This window comes from Rattus norvegicus, chromosome 2 (genome assembly GCF_021556685.1).
Source record: "Rattus norvegicus strain SHRSP/BbbUtx chromosome 2, alternate assembly SHRSP_T2T, whole genome shotgun sequence".
Lineage (NCBI taxonomy): Eukaryota > Metazoa > Chordata > Mammalia > Rodentia > Muridae > Rattus > Rattus norvegicus.
This window is the reverse complement of record NC_141535.1, coordinates 205,736,469-205,750,000: the sequence shown is the minus strand read 5'-3', so window position 1 is coordinate 205,750,000 and position 13,532 is coordinate 205,736,469. Positions and strand designations below refer to the sequence as shown.

The 13,532-nt window shown below is 43.0% G+C and overlaps 1 long non-coding RNA gene across 3 annotated transcripts in view; it reads left to right on the top strand.

Moving 5' to 3' along the window:
• Positions 1-13,532, top strand: part of LOC147996499 (uncharacterized) — a 64,036-nt gene that overhangs the window by 31,490 nt on the left and 19,014 nt on the right. The gene's annotated exons all lie outside the window — the stretch shown is intronic.

The window sequence follows — 13,532 nt, the reverse complement described above, 5'->3', positions numbered from 1 at the left end:
AGAGAGAGAGAGAGAGGAAGGAAGAAAGAAAGAAAGAAAAAAAAAACAAAGAAAGAAAGAAAGAAAAGGGAATGCCAATGGTATTCTATAGTCTAACAATCCTTCTCCTAGATACCTCTTGAGGCACAAGAGTGCATGGATATTTAAGTATTGACACTTGGAGTGAAAATGTTAGTACTGTCAAAAGAACTGGAGAAAAATGTGGGCCAAGAGAAAGAACTGGGGACAAATGCTCACCTAGAGAGGAGGCGCTGTATATCAGCCCACAGAGGTCAGGGTGCGCCCATCTTAAATGATGAAGTAGATTCACACCCGTTGTCTGGAAAGGGTTTCCACACATTAGTATTCATTGAGCAGTGCATACAATAGGACTTAATTTTTGCAAAACAAAGATCGTACAACGCTTATAACACATATGCACACACATGCCTATTTAGCATTATGTGGTAAGAAACATCAAGTTCTTGATGAGTTGTTTCTATAGGGCAGAACAGTTGCTAATGTGAGCCAAGGGGAAAAAGAAACCACACACATCAAAAGAAAAGGATGTCTTCGATATAACATTTCCGAGTTGATGTAGAAATATATTTGGTTGGCTGTATGTATGAAAACATCTATTTGCTTATTTATTAACCCATCTATATTCTAAGTGTATTCAAATGATAACAAGTTTGACTTTCCTAACAGCCCCTGAGGAACTTGTCTTTAGATTTTGCATTTGATGAGCTCTGAGATAGGCTTTACTATGCAGCTGAGGCTGTCTGTCATCGTCCCACTGACCCTTCCCAGTGCTGGGATTATGCACATGTACCGCCATTTTCTGGTCTAGATTCTGTACTTGAAAGATAATACAGAAGCATAAAAAGAAGTTGCCTGTGGCTATCCTACTCGTGAATAGAAACTAAGATTTAAACGCAGACATTCTGGTTCCAGAGCCCATGCCCTGAACTATCTTCCTTCCTCTGAACGAAAGGGAAAACTGTCATCACCCCATTGCTTATTGTCTTCTAAGGACTTGTCTCTGTACTAAGACAATCCTACATCCTCTGATGGCTTTGAAGACGCTTCATGGCCTGGCTCCTCCTTAAACTCTTCATACTTACCTAGTCACCCTGATGGTCTTGCTTTGCATTGGTTATTTCTTACAGGTCTGGCAGTTGCCTGATGGCTGACTCTAACATCCTTCAGATCTCCCATCTTGTTCCCAAAGGCTTTCCCCGACCACACAAGTGGGTGCCTTCTACTGGTCTCTGCCATAACCCACAGCATGTAACACAGCCCGCCTTTACCTTTGGTTGTGTTTTATGATATAGAGGTTTGAAGGGAGTCTCATGGGACATTTTCTGACTGGAATTCTTCAGTATCTTCAGCATTTTGTATAGCTCTGGATTTATACATCTTAGCCAAAAAAAAACCCAAGAAGTAATTATAGTACTTTAGGAGTAGAGACTCAGAAGCATATTAAATGAGCAAATGAACAACCAATAAATGAAAGGTAATGCTGACTTTGGATGACGGAGTTGAGTCTGGATTCATAATGATCAGACTTCCACTCAACTTTGATCTTGGGAGGCTGTGTGAAGCATCTTAACTTGGCCCTCATCTGTAAAAGAAAGGTAAGTACCGTAATGCCAGCTAAGAGGAAAAGGCATTGAGTGCACCGAAAAACCTCAAAACCATATGAGCTGCAGCCATGATCATCCTGGTCTTCATGATTCCCAAGCTTCCCTAACTGATTGTCAACCAGTCTGTGATGTGACAGTCCTTTGGTCACAGCTTATCATTGTCCCAGTCAGCTCAGGCTCTGGCTGGGACCAGAGATTCAAGCAAAACTTGTTATGTCCATCCTTAGGGTGTCTATACACATCCACAGGCTGCTTTCTATTTCTCCCTTGCTTTCCATAGCTTTTCACCCAGTCCTTCCCACTTCTTCCTATAATTTATTTTTGGGCTGTGCATCTGTCTGTGGGGGGCGGGGAGTATTGTCCCACACTCTTCTGGTGGGAGTCAGGATAAACATTCATTCTTTTCATGTGTGTCCCAGAAATGAAACTCAATTCCTCAGGCTGGCCAAACTAGTGTCCTTCCCACTGAACGATTTTACCTGCCCCGTAGCAGGTTTAATAGCATCTGTAGTAACCAAGCCCCTTACTTAGTGCCTGCTGTGGTTTGACTAGGAACAAGTCCCCCGAAGCTCAGGTGTTAAGATGACTTGTGGCCAGCTGCTGAGATTTTTGAAGGGTTTTATTGAATTTTGATGACTTTAACTTTATCAGTTCACCATAGAGTTCTGACTCACCTCACAGCTGTCCAGGTCCAGAAGTAACAGAACAAGTGACCATGTGCCTCAGCTGTGAGCTAAAATAAACCTTTTCTGTCAAAATCTTTTTCTCTGGTATTTTTGACACAGTGATGAAAACTGACTACCACAGCTCCACTCAAGTCACTGAAAGGCACCTTTGGGAGAGTCAGGGTTGTGTCCATTTGGTTAACAGGACATGTTTGGCAGAAGCAGGTGTACGAATCTGTCCTCAGATTAACCAGACTTCTGACAAAGCACGCAGTGGCTTCACTCTATGGTTCAGCTGGCAAGGCTGTGTTTTCTCTTCTTCCTGGGTCACAGGAAGCTCCACCCTTGATAGCGGTTACTAGCAGAGAACACCAACGTGGACCAGCCTGTCAGGTAGATGCAGACGAAAGATGGAAAAACAAATGCAAATTAGGGTTTAAAATATGTGGTGTATGAGAAAACACTGGAGATGGAAAACTGAGGGGCAGGAAGGAGATCGGGAGCTCTAATGGCTTTCTGATTATTCGAAGGGAGTGGGCAGAAGCTGTTGCTGCTACAGGAATCAGCCAGAGAAAACTTCCTGGAAAAGTACCGAGTTACCCAGCTGCAGGTCTGCCAACAACTGGGCTTCCTGCCTGTGACCTTGTTGAACTAATTTGTAGTTTTTCGCATGTATCTTCTGCATATGATAAATGCTGGCCACTCTTCCTGGAATAGCTTTGCCATGTCTGCTCTCTACATTGCTAAGGAGGACTTTTACCCTTAATCACTGTTCCTCTCCTGATTTTGGCACCCATCGTACTGTCAGACAGTTCCAGACGGAGTGAAAGATGAATATTCAGTATTTTCCTGATACTGAGACAAACAGTAAACACTGAAAAAACTAAAATTGGGGCATACAAAGGATATTTTATAATAGAATTTGAGCATTTGGAATGGATCATCCCCGAAGACTATGTAAACTAATGTCCAAAGGAAGGCTGGGTATACTTAGGAAGAAGACTGGTGACAGAGGGATAGTACACTATAAAGCCTGCCAAAGGGGAAGTGAATGTGCACTGACCTTAGCCCTTCTCCACTAGCCTAGAAGTTAAGCTGCACACCTCGAGGGGAACTGTGCCAGCCCTGAGGATGAGGTACCTTGCTTGGTCCCTCAGAACACTATATTGTTATAATTTAGACAAAAGTCTCTGGCTAGCTTTGGCCATAAAGGGGCTACATTTTGATGCATTTAATGCTGAATTTAAAGACTCTTATCTTGTCCACATATCTGTCACAAAAGGAAGAGATGACATCACTAAATCATGATACATCCCCGTCCCCATGACATTACTCCCCTCCCACCATTACATACAAAATTGAGCCATAGCAGCTACCTGATGGATAAAGAGAAAAGAATCATTTTCCTCTCAAGCTAGAGAGCTTTCTTCTGCAAATTCCCTTCTCTGTCATTCTTCCTTGATGACTAGATGTTAAAATTGTCACCTAGGCAGCTCTTGGCCTCTCCTTATTTAACATTTTTGTGAGATGGTTTCAGCAAGGCTACCATTGAATTTGAGATTTATTGGCCTGTTTATGTCTCTTGGGACTCTTGATCGTTATCTGATAAAGGGGCCTGAGAATTTGCATGTACTGAATATTCATCTCTGCAATCAGTGCTTGCTCATGCAGGAGTGGGGACAGTTTGATTGTTGATTGGGTGAGTAGCCCACTCACAATCACTTTTGATTTCAAGTCTCGTTAAGATAATCATGGACTCTGCTCAATTCATTCTTTTATTGACATCATTACTGTGGGTGTTTATTCTGACCTTTGTATTAACGCAAGGAGGCTTTTCCCATATATTCCTCATCCTCTGCATCCAATTCGTGTCTCAAGAAGACGGCATACAGGACCTTTATGCATTAGTCGGGGGCACATGAGATTGGGAACAAAGGGACCAAGTATTCATTTAACAAATATCCGTGTGTTTCGGTCACCACAGTATCAGCTAGGTGCTCTGGATCCAAATCCTAGATTGTTGTGTGTGAGCTGTGTGATGTAGCGTGTGTCACCATTCCATTTCGTGCAGGACTTACTTCAAAACAGAAAGAGCGGTGACCTGGGAAACCCCTCAACCTGGGAAAATGGGGTTATTTTATCATTCTCTCCAAGTCATTTACTTAGGATTTTTATTAGCATATATGAATTATGCATTGACAGTGGACTCGTTATGACATTTTGTGCATGTATTTAATGCACTTTGATGATATTCATATCTCATTACCCTCTCATGTTCCAATTTCACTCCTGGTGACTTTCTCCTCAGCTAGTTTACCTTTTACTTTCCTTCCTTCCTTCCTTCCTTCCTTCCTTCCTTCCTTCCTTCCTTCCTTCCTTCCTTCTGTCTCAGTTTTATTAGAGTTTTTTTAGGGCTGTTTTCACAGCACGAGTGAGAGACTGCTTGCAGGTGCATGGGTGTGGGGTTACTTAGAGGAGCAAAGCCGCCTTTTCTGTGCTTACACCGTGGAAGACAGTCTTTCAACTCCAGCAACCATTAACGGCCTATAGATCCTCAGGGTGGGGTGGAACCTCATAGCTCTGTCCCCCTCATACTTTTGACTTTATTTGATTAATTCTGAAGTAGTCTCATGAATCTCAGGCTGATCTGGACCCGTGATCCCTATGTCTCTGCCCTCCAAGGGCTAGGATTTTAGGCGTGTGCCACAGTGCCAAGTTTGCATATCAATATAAAATAGAGAAACCTGTTACTTTTATATGGTATATAAAAGTAAGATAATCAAATAAGATTATGTAAAAAAAACTTAGTAAATTTTATACCGTCTTACAAAAGACAAAATGTGTTGCTTTTATCATTGTCTTGCCCCAGGTACATGGAGCAAAGTACTTGGTTACAGAATTTGATTTTCATACTTGCAATCAGTCATGTTCTGGGAAATGGGTCCAGTCATGTTCTGGGAAATGGGTCCGTTGGATTTCTCATGTTTAAAGAGTTTGCCTTTTATGGCCAGTAGTGTTGTGAGACTTGAACTTGGGGCCTTGTGCAAGGGAAATATATTCTCTACCACTGAACTATGCCTCATCCTTATGTCAAGTGTGGTGTTTAATGGGGATGAGCTTCTTCAGGGTTTAGCAGGAAAACTGTGTAGAGACCCAGACAAGGTGCCCATGGGCTGCTAAGAAAGTACAAGCAAGTACAAGATATACTCTGAAAGTACCAGGGCTGTAGTTATGGGGTTGAGAGTTTAGGAGCCGGTGGTATGGAATGAGAGGAGCAGTCAGAAGATGGTCAAACAGCGGGACCCAGAGAACTGCATCTCCCACACACTCATTATGTGGATGAACAGGTCTGTGTAGTATCAGGACATCCACAGCTCTTGAGCAGGACCTGTGGAGGCCGAAGGTTGTGGGTGGGGCTTGTGGTGCTTTGAATGAGAATGACCCCCTGGGCCCTCACAGGCTTCTTTATTTTAGTGGTCACTCCATGGTTGGTGGAGCTGCTTGGAAGAATTAGGAGGTGTGGCCTTATTGGAGGAGGTATCTCAGTAGGTGTAGGTTTTGAGGTTTCAAAACCTCATGACACCCCAGCTAGCTTTCTCTATCCCTTTCTTCCTCTCCCCTGCTCGTGCCTCCCATGCTTGTGGATCAGATGAAAGCTCTCAGCACTGCCTGCTTGCCTGTTGCCATGCTCCCTGCCATGGTCTTCATAGACTCCAAGCCTCTGGACCATGAACCCCTTTTATATGTTGTCTTGGACATGGTGTTTTGTCACAGCAATAGAGAAGTAATTAAGACAGAGCCTTAACTAAAATGACTCAAAGCCTTGGCTTCAGAAAATGGGGCTAAAGCTGGAAATAGGAAGGACATGGAAAAGGAAGATGGGGTCAGAAATGAAGCCTACAAGCCTACTGGAAACATTTTTTTGTTTGTTTTTTAGCTGTGTGATTGTGACACAACCTAGAGTCAACTGGGAAAAGGGAACCTCAACTGAGGAATTGCTCAGCTCAGTTTGTTCTGTAGCCACCTTTATGAGGGACTATTTTGTTTGATGATGTGTATGGGAGGGCTTAGCCCACTCTGAGCGGTGCCAACCCCTAGGCAGGTGGGCCTGGACTGTATAAGAAAGCTAGCTGAGAAAGCCAGCAAGAGAGCCAGTAAGGCAGCCCGACTCCATGATTTCTGCTTCAAGTTTCTGCTTTGACTTCCTTTGGTGATGGACTGACTGTTATCCCAGGGTGTGAGTTGACATTAAACTCTCCCCTCCCCAAAGTTGGTTTGGGTGATGACATTTGTCTTAGCAATGGAACAAAACTAGAATAATGATTTTACTCTATTTTTATAGTTGTTCCAGAAAAAGCTAATGATATGCAGTTCTAGTTCTGTCTCTTCTCACTCTTTTATCTAGTACATTGGTGGTGGTGGTGGTGGTGGGTTTTCGAGAGTTTCTCTGTGTAGCCCTGGTTGTCCTGGAACTCATTTTGTAAACCAGGCTGGCATTATACTCAGGGATCCTCCTGCCTTTGCCTCCCAAGTGCTGAGATTAAGGGTGTGTACCACCACACCTGTCTCTATCTAATACATTTTATTAATCTTTTTGTTTACTTTTTATGTGACATTCACCATAGTTTTAAGTTTTCCTTACAATATAGTACATCATAGGAACTTAAAAAATTCTTTTAATGACAGTATCTTCCCATATAGCTCATGCTAGCCTCAAATTTCTATTCCTCCCATCTGAACCCAGGAGTGCTGGAATTGCAGGTGTTCGTCACCATGCCCAGTTTTTCTTGAGAATCCTTAGCAGATACCTGTCAGGTACTTGGTCATACAGACTGCATCCCTGTGAGGCAGATAATTTTCCATGTTTTATGAATGGAGAAATGAACTTAGGGGACTCACATAACCACCATAAACTCCACAGTAAGTCATAGTTAGGATATTCATTTATTTATTTGAGGTAGAGTCTTTTTGTGTAGTTTATGTTGGTCTTGAAGTTGTAGTTTCCTCAACTTTCTGTGCTCTGGGATCATAGTATGTACCAGCACTGCCTGGTAATGCACTGTGTTTCCCATAAAGCAAGAGGCTTTGATAAAGGAAGTGCCTTAGGCTTTTTTATTTTTATTTTTATTCTAGCACAGGCTGCCAACCAGTGGAGGGTTGACATGGACATAAAACTTGCCCTTGCCCCAAGAACAATACCTTGGCTAATGCTGCTTAAGTTAGTGCCTTGTTTCCTCATCTTTTGGTGCCTTCGATGTGAATTATTCAGAGGGCTTCTCAGATGGCTTCCTTGTTCATAGTCTTTTCTTCAATTCCTGCTCCACCTTTCCGTTTGAGAACTCTTTCTGACATTCTCACATGTCTGTGATACTCCCGTGGTTAAAATCTTCAATGACTACCACAGTGTGAGACAAACATCTTCACCAGAATCAGGGCATTTGCATAGGGTTATTTGTCTCTTTTTCCCAAGTGTCTTTGTCTTGAGGCTCAGCAGGCCATATGCAGTTCCACAAAGAGACTATGCTATCCAACAGGGACAACTTGATGCTGTGATAGCGTCCTGATTTAGCCACCAAGCTCTTCGATCTTACACACACACACACACACACACACACACACACACACACACACTTCCTGGCCAATATTGATCTTTAAATACAAATATCATCCAAGAGGAAGTTGGAATCAAGGTAGAATTTGAAAGACTTTATTGGAAAACTAGGGTTTGACTATGTTCTAGCTTGCTTTCTATTGCTATGTTAAAATACCATGGCCCAAAACAACTTGGGGAGGAAAGGTTTTATTTCATCTTATAGCTTGTGGTCATAAAGGGAAGTCTGGGAAGAAATTCAAAGCATGAACCTAGATTCAGGTACTGAAGCAGAAACCATGGTGGTATGGTACCGATTGGCTTGTTTCCCATTGCTTGCCTAGCCTGCTTTCATATACAACACAGGACCATTTTACCCAGGGGTGGTACCATCCACAGTGAGTCGGGCCCTTCCACATCAACCAACCACGAAAATGCTCCATAGACACCTACAGTTCAACTGATGGATTCCTCAATTCCGATACCTTTTCCCTGGATAACTCTAGCTTGTGTCAAGCTGATCAAAAGAAAACAAAAACCTAACCAGCAAAGACTGGAGCAGGGTCGTGGTGGGGAAGTAACGAGGAGATGCAGAGAGAGAGCGAGTGAGGGGATCATCCGGAGGGTTGCTGTGACTGAGAAGTAAGGAAAGGGTTGTGGAGATAAGCTTTTCACAGAACAGCTCACCGGCATACACAGAGTGGCTAACATTGAGCAAAAAGGTCATGCATCACCATAAACAGCCGAGGAACTTCACGAGTGTTTCGGAAGTAGTCCTTGGAGAAGGGCTTCTCTTTGTAGCTGCTAAGTACTTGCTACTCTGGAAGGCGTTGTCCTTGTTTCATCTCTGTTATTGTGATAAAATACCCAGGCAGAAAGCAATTTAGGGCAGAAAGGGTTATATTTCAGCTTACGATTCTAAGTTGTCATCCATTATTGTGACGAAGTTGACTTGGAACAGTTCTTCACATCACAGCCCCAGTCGAGAGCAAAGAGAGAAGAATGCATGGATGCTTGCTTGTTTGCTTGAGGTCAGCTCCATTTTCCCACTCTCACACAGTTCAAGATACTGTGCCTAGGGATGGGTGCTGTCCACACTGGGCCTGCTCTTTGCAAATTAATTTATTTAAAATATTTTAATTATTTATTTTTTGATGTTTATTGATGTTTTGCTTGCACGAATGTTTGGGTGAGGGTGCTGCAACCCCAAGGACTGGAATTGCAGACAGTAACTGCCTTGTGAGAGCTAGGAGTCGAACCTGGGTCCTCTGGAAGAGAAGCTAGTGCTTTTAACCATAGAACCATCTCTCCAGCCTTAAATCAATTAATTGAATTAGGACAATACTGCATAGACACGCCCATGAGCCAACCTCATATAAACAGTCTTTCATTGAGACGCTCTTCCTAAGTGATTCTAGCTTGTGTCTGCTTGATAGTTAAAGCTAACCACCACAGGCTTTAAAATGAAATAACATTTTTTTCTTTCTTTTTTTTTTTTTGAGACAGGTTTTTGAGACGCAACACAGGCTAGACTCAACCTGGAAATCCTCCTGCCTCAGCCTACTGAAGATTATGATTGTATGTTTATAGCACCAAGCCTAGCTAAAATGCAATTTTTCTTTTTTGAAATGGGATCTTACTACGTAGCTTTGACTGGTTTGAAACCCACCTTGCAGACCAGGCTGGCTTCATACCCACAGAGATCTTATGCTTCTGCCTCCTGATAAGATTAAAGGCATATCCTACTAGACATAGACCTTAAGTGCTATTTTTTGTTTGTTTATTTGTTTCTTTACATCAGAGATGATGCTTCCTCTTGGTTCCCCATCTCACAGAGTCCCTCCCTCTCTCCCCTTCTCCTCCTCTCCCAGTATCTCCCCATTAAATCTCTGCAGGATTAGGCACATCCTCTCCCACTGAAGCAAATAAGAAATGGTTTCTTTGTTAGTTTGGGGAAATAATGGTGGGCTTGAGAAATAAACATTATTCCTTCTTTCCTTGGAGTGTGGAGGTTGCAGACAACCAGAATGTTGGAATGTTGAGTAATACTCAAGTGGGGTGCGGTAGTACAGGCCTTTAGTCCCGCCATGGGGCAGGCTAAGCTCCATGAGTTCAGAGTCAGCCTGGTCTACATAGCGAGACTGTCTCAAACAAACAAGCGGAAAAGAAATACTCAAGAGCCTTGCCTGGTGGCTTAAGACTGTAACCTCAGAATATAGGAGGCTGATGCAGGAGGAATGACATGAGTTTGAAGTCAGCCTGAGCTATATTGTGACATACGAAAGTATGAAGGAACGAACGGAAGGAAGGAAAGAAGAAGAGAAAACGAGAGAGGAAAGGCAGTCATGAGGGGCTCTGTTAGTGCACGCCGCAGCTCCAGCATCGCTTTGGCCTCTGTCAGACTCTGGTACAAAACAAACAAACAATCAACAAAAGCCAAAAACAAACCCCTGAAGTAACACATTTCAGTGAGAAGAATTCTTTTGGCTTTATGCTTAGTCAGACATAGCAACGTGTGTGTCCTTTACGCACCTCTAGGAAGGTAAGATGTTTAGGAAGCTAAACCTTCCTGTCGCCACATTCGAGTAAATATTATATAAGCAGGGCCCAGGTTCCTAGCAGGTGCTTCATCTGTGGGTGGGTTCTAGGAAGAAGTGAATAGGAATTTGCACATTTTATGCTGTCCAAATTCTCTATAAAGACCATCTCATTAATCCTCATTGCCTATGTGGGAGGACTGTTATCCGCATCTCTCAGCTGTGCTTCTCAGTGGGGCCTAGCCCAAGGCTATGCATCTGGTTGATGGAGAAATCAGTGGCAGATTCACTGGCAGCCTTTCTCACTGAGGTAAGGAAAAGCCTGGTTCAAGGAAGTTGTTATAACCAGAAGACAGGCTTAAAATCCCCGTGCCTCTCAGAAAGGCAGAAAGAACTCCAAGCAAAACTCAGTGTAGGGGCCAGCCACTGAGGATGAGTGATAACACAGGCAGGCCAAGGGGAAGTTGACCTTGATTAGTGACAGCCATGGGAGTCAAATTAACAATGCTCACAGCATTGTACGGGAATGCTTAAGGCATTTGTGCAGAGAGCACGTGGGTGGTTATCTAGAGGGGTTATGAATTTGCGTGGTGCTTTCCAGTTGTAAGAGGCCTCTTATATGCATAGTCATCTCACAATAGCTCTTCAAAATAAATAAAGAGAAGTCAATTGTGCCTCGCTGCTCAAATCTGTAAATCGAAGCCTTCACCCTGCCTGCCACCAGTATTGTGACTGTGTTTGAAGATAGCAGTATTGAAAGGCATACTTAAAATGAAGCCCTCCGGGTGGGCCCTCGCCCAGGCTGCCTGCCTGGTTGTAGAAGAAGGAAATTAGATCTATGGAGGGAAGACCATGTGAGGACATAAGAGAAAAGATCTGCACTCCAAAGAGAGAGGCCTCGGGAGAAACCAAACCCATACCCACCATGACCTCAGACCACGAAGAAATAAATTGCTATTGTTTAAGCCGCCTGCATTGTTAGCAACTGTTAGAGCAGTCTTAGCCAGCTAATTTGGCAGACCTCTAAGGAACATCTTTAAATAGTTTTGATCTATTCATTCCTAACCAGGGGATAAGGTACTTATATTTGTCTCTAAGTATCTTCCTACAAGATGTTTATTATTAGCAAAGAGAAAAAAGAGCAACTTTGGCTGGCCAGTCTGAAAATCAAGGTGGCCACTGAGCTGCTAATGGGTAGATAAAATATACAGCATGGAGATTCTGGTCCAAAAGGTGTCCTTATCATGATAAGGACAAATGGGGATGGCTCAAGATTCTATTATGTTACTCAGACCGGCATATAATTTGAAACATTCATTTTCTGTTTCTTGATTTTTCTATTTATTGTTGACTATGAGTAACTCCTGGATAAATGATATTGCTGGGAAAGGAGGGATGCTGTAGCTAATAGATTATTATTATAGGAGCAGAAAGGTAGGGCACTGTTCCTCGATACTCATCAAGGTGACAATGGATACCCCAATAACAGAAGATAGGTTAATAAGAGAAACATAACAATTTAGTCCACTTTTTACATGACATGGGGGACTTCAGAGATGATGACCCTTGGGAAAGTATGCTTGTGCTCAGTTTTGATGAACAATGGAGAGCTATGTACAAATTTGTAAAAAAAAAAAAAAGTAACCTAATGGGAAAAGACTAAGGGGTGAAGCTCAACAGTTCAGATTTCCTTCTTTCTTCTATGGGGCAAGGCTCTCTGGAATGACTTATTTCAGGAAAGACGGGTTTCTGGGTTTTACACTGTTTCTATCTTCCTGTCCTCTGTCTCTTTGTCTCCAAGTCTCTGCCTCTATTTCCCTCTGTCTCTCCTTCTCTTTCTCTCTCTCTGTCACTCTGTCTCCCTCTGTCTCTCTGTGTATTTCTCTTTCTCTCTCTCTCCCTCTCCCAAGTGAACTATGTAGTTGCGTATGATGTTGGATCCCTAAGTATCCTGTCTCTACCTCACTAGTACTCAAGTGACAGGCTTCATGCACGCTGGGCAAACAGTCTACCATGCGAACTAGATCCTCAGCCTCTTACTTCTGATGTCCACAAATTGCTTAGGAAGAGGAAAGTGAGGCTAAGACAAGGAGACAGGAGAGAGAAAGTCAGGGAAACCTTGCTTCTTGGGCCTTTCAGCTTCCTTCAGTTGAAAACACTCGGCATGTCAAAGCACCATGCTGTGGGCTGTCATGTTCTGAGTCCCAACATTGAATTTAGAATGTTTGCAAGGGAACAGATAATTGTGGCAGATGCCTTTACAATTCAAAAGGGAAATGCAAATCTCCCCGAGTTAGGTAACATTATTAATATTTGTTTATTTTTAAAGTGAATTCATAAGCTCAGTGTAAGTGAGCACTGCAAAATCACTGAACTAGACCACTCTCTGGATAGAAAAACAGTGTGTTGGGAACAAACCGCTGAGCTCCTCTGAGAAGAGGGAACAGCAGCTTGGTGGAGAAGTGAGCGAATTTTATATGGTGGTCAGAAGGGTCTTTGAGCTGATGCAGGGATCAAAGATGTTATCGATGATTGGGTGTTTGGGTTCACTGGCACTTGGCCCATGGCAGTTGCCCACTGAGAATGAAGAAAGTGGTGATTGTCCTGCTGCTCAGAAACCCACATTATGAGGTTTCTGAGGAATGCTGAGTTTAACTTTCTGTTTACCCGATACAAATCTGGCCTGAGTTGGCCTTGAGCCATTATCTTAGGACACTGCCATTTTGGGGCCTGTTTTGGACCTAACACTTAGGACAACCCAGCTTGTCAAGGATGGGGAAATATGTTCCTAAGCTGTCTGGCTGTGGAGCCTATATAAGGCCAAGTAATCTACCCCTTGGCACTTTTATAAGACAATGGTGCCGTTAGCTTATTTTTTTTTACACCCTTACAGACTTACACTAATAAATTATGTTCCTTTAGTGATTGCCTGTAAGATGTTTGTCACTCCAAACTGTCATTTGCTCACATTAAAATGGCAATGGTATAGTTTTCTGAGTTGGAAGAGGTAAAATCATGAAGGAGACACTGTATTAGGCCCCTCTGTGTTCACTCAAACGAGCAGGGAGCCTCCTTGCTTCCCTCAATAGAACTTAAAAGAAGCCAAGTGCATAAG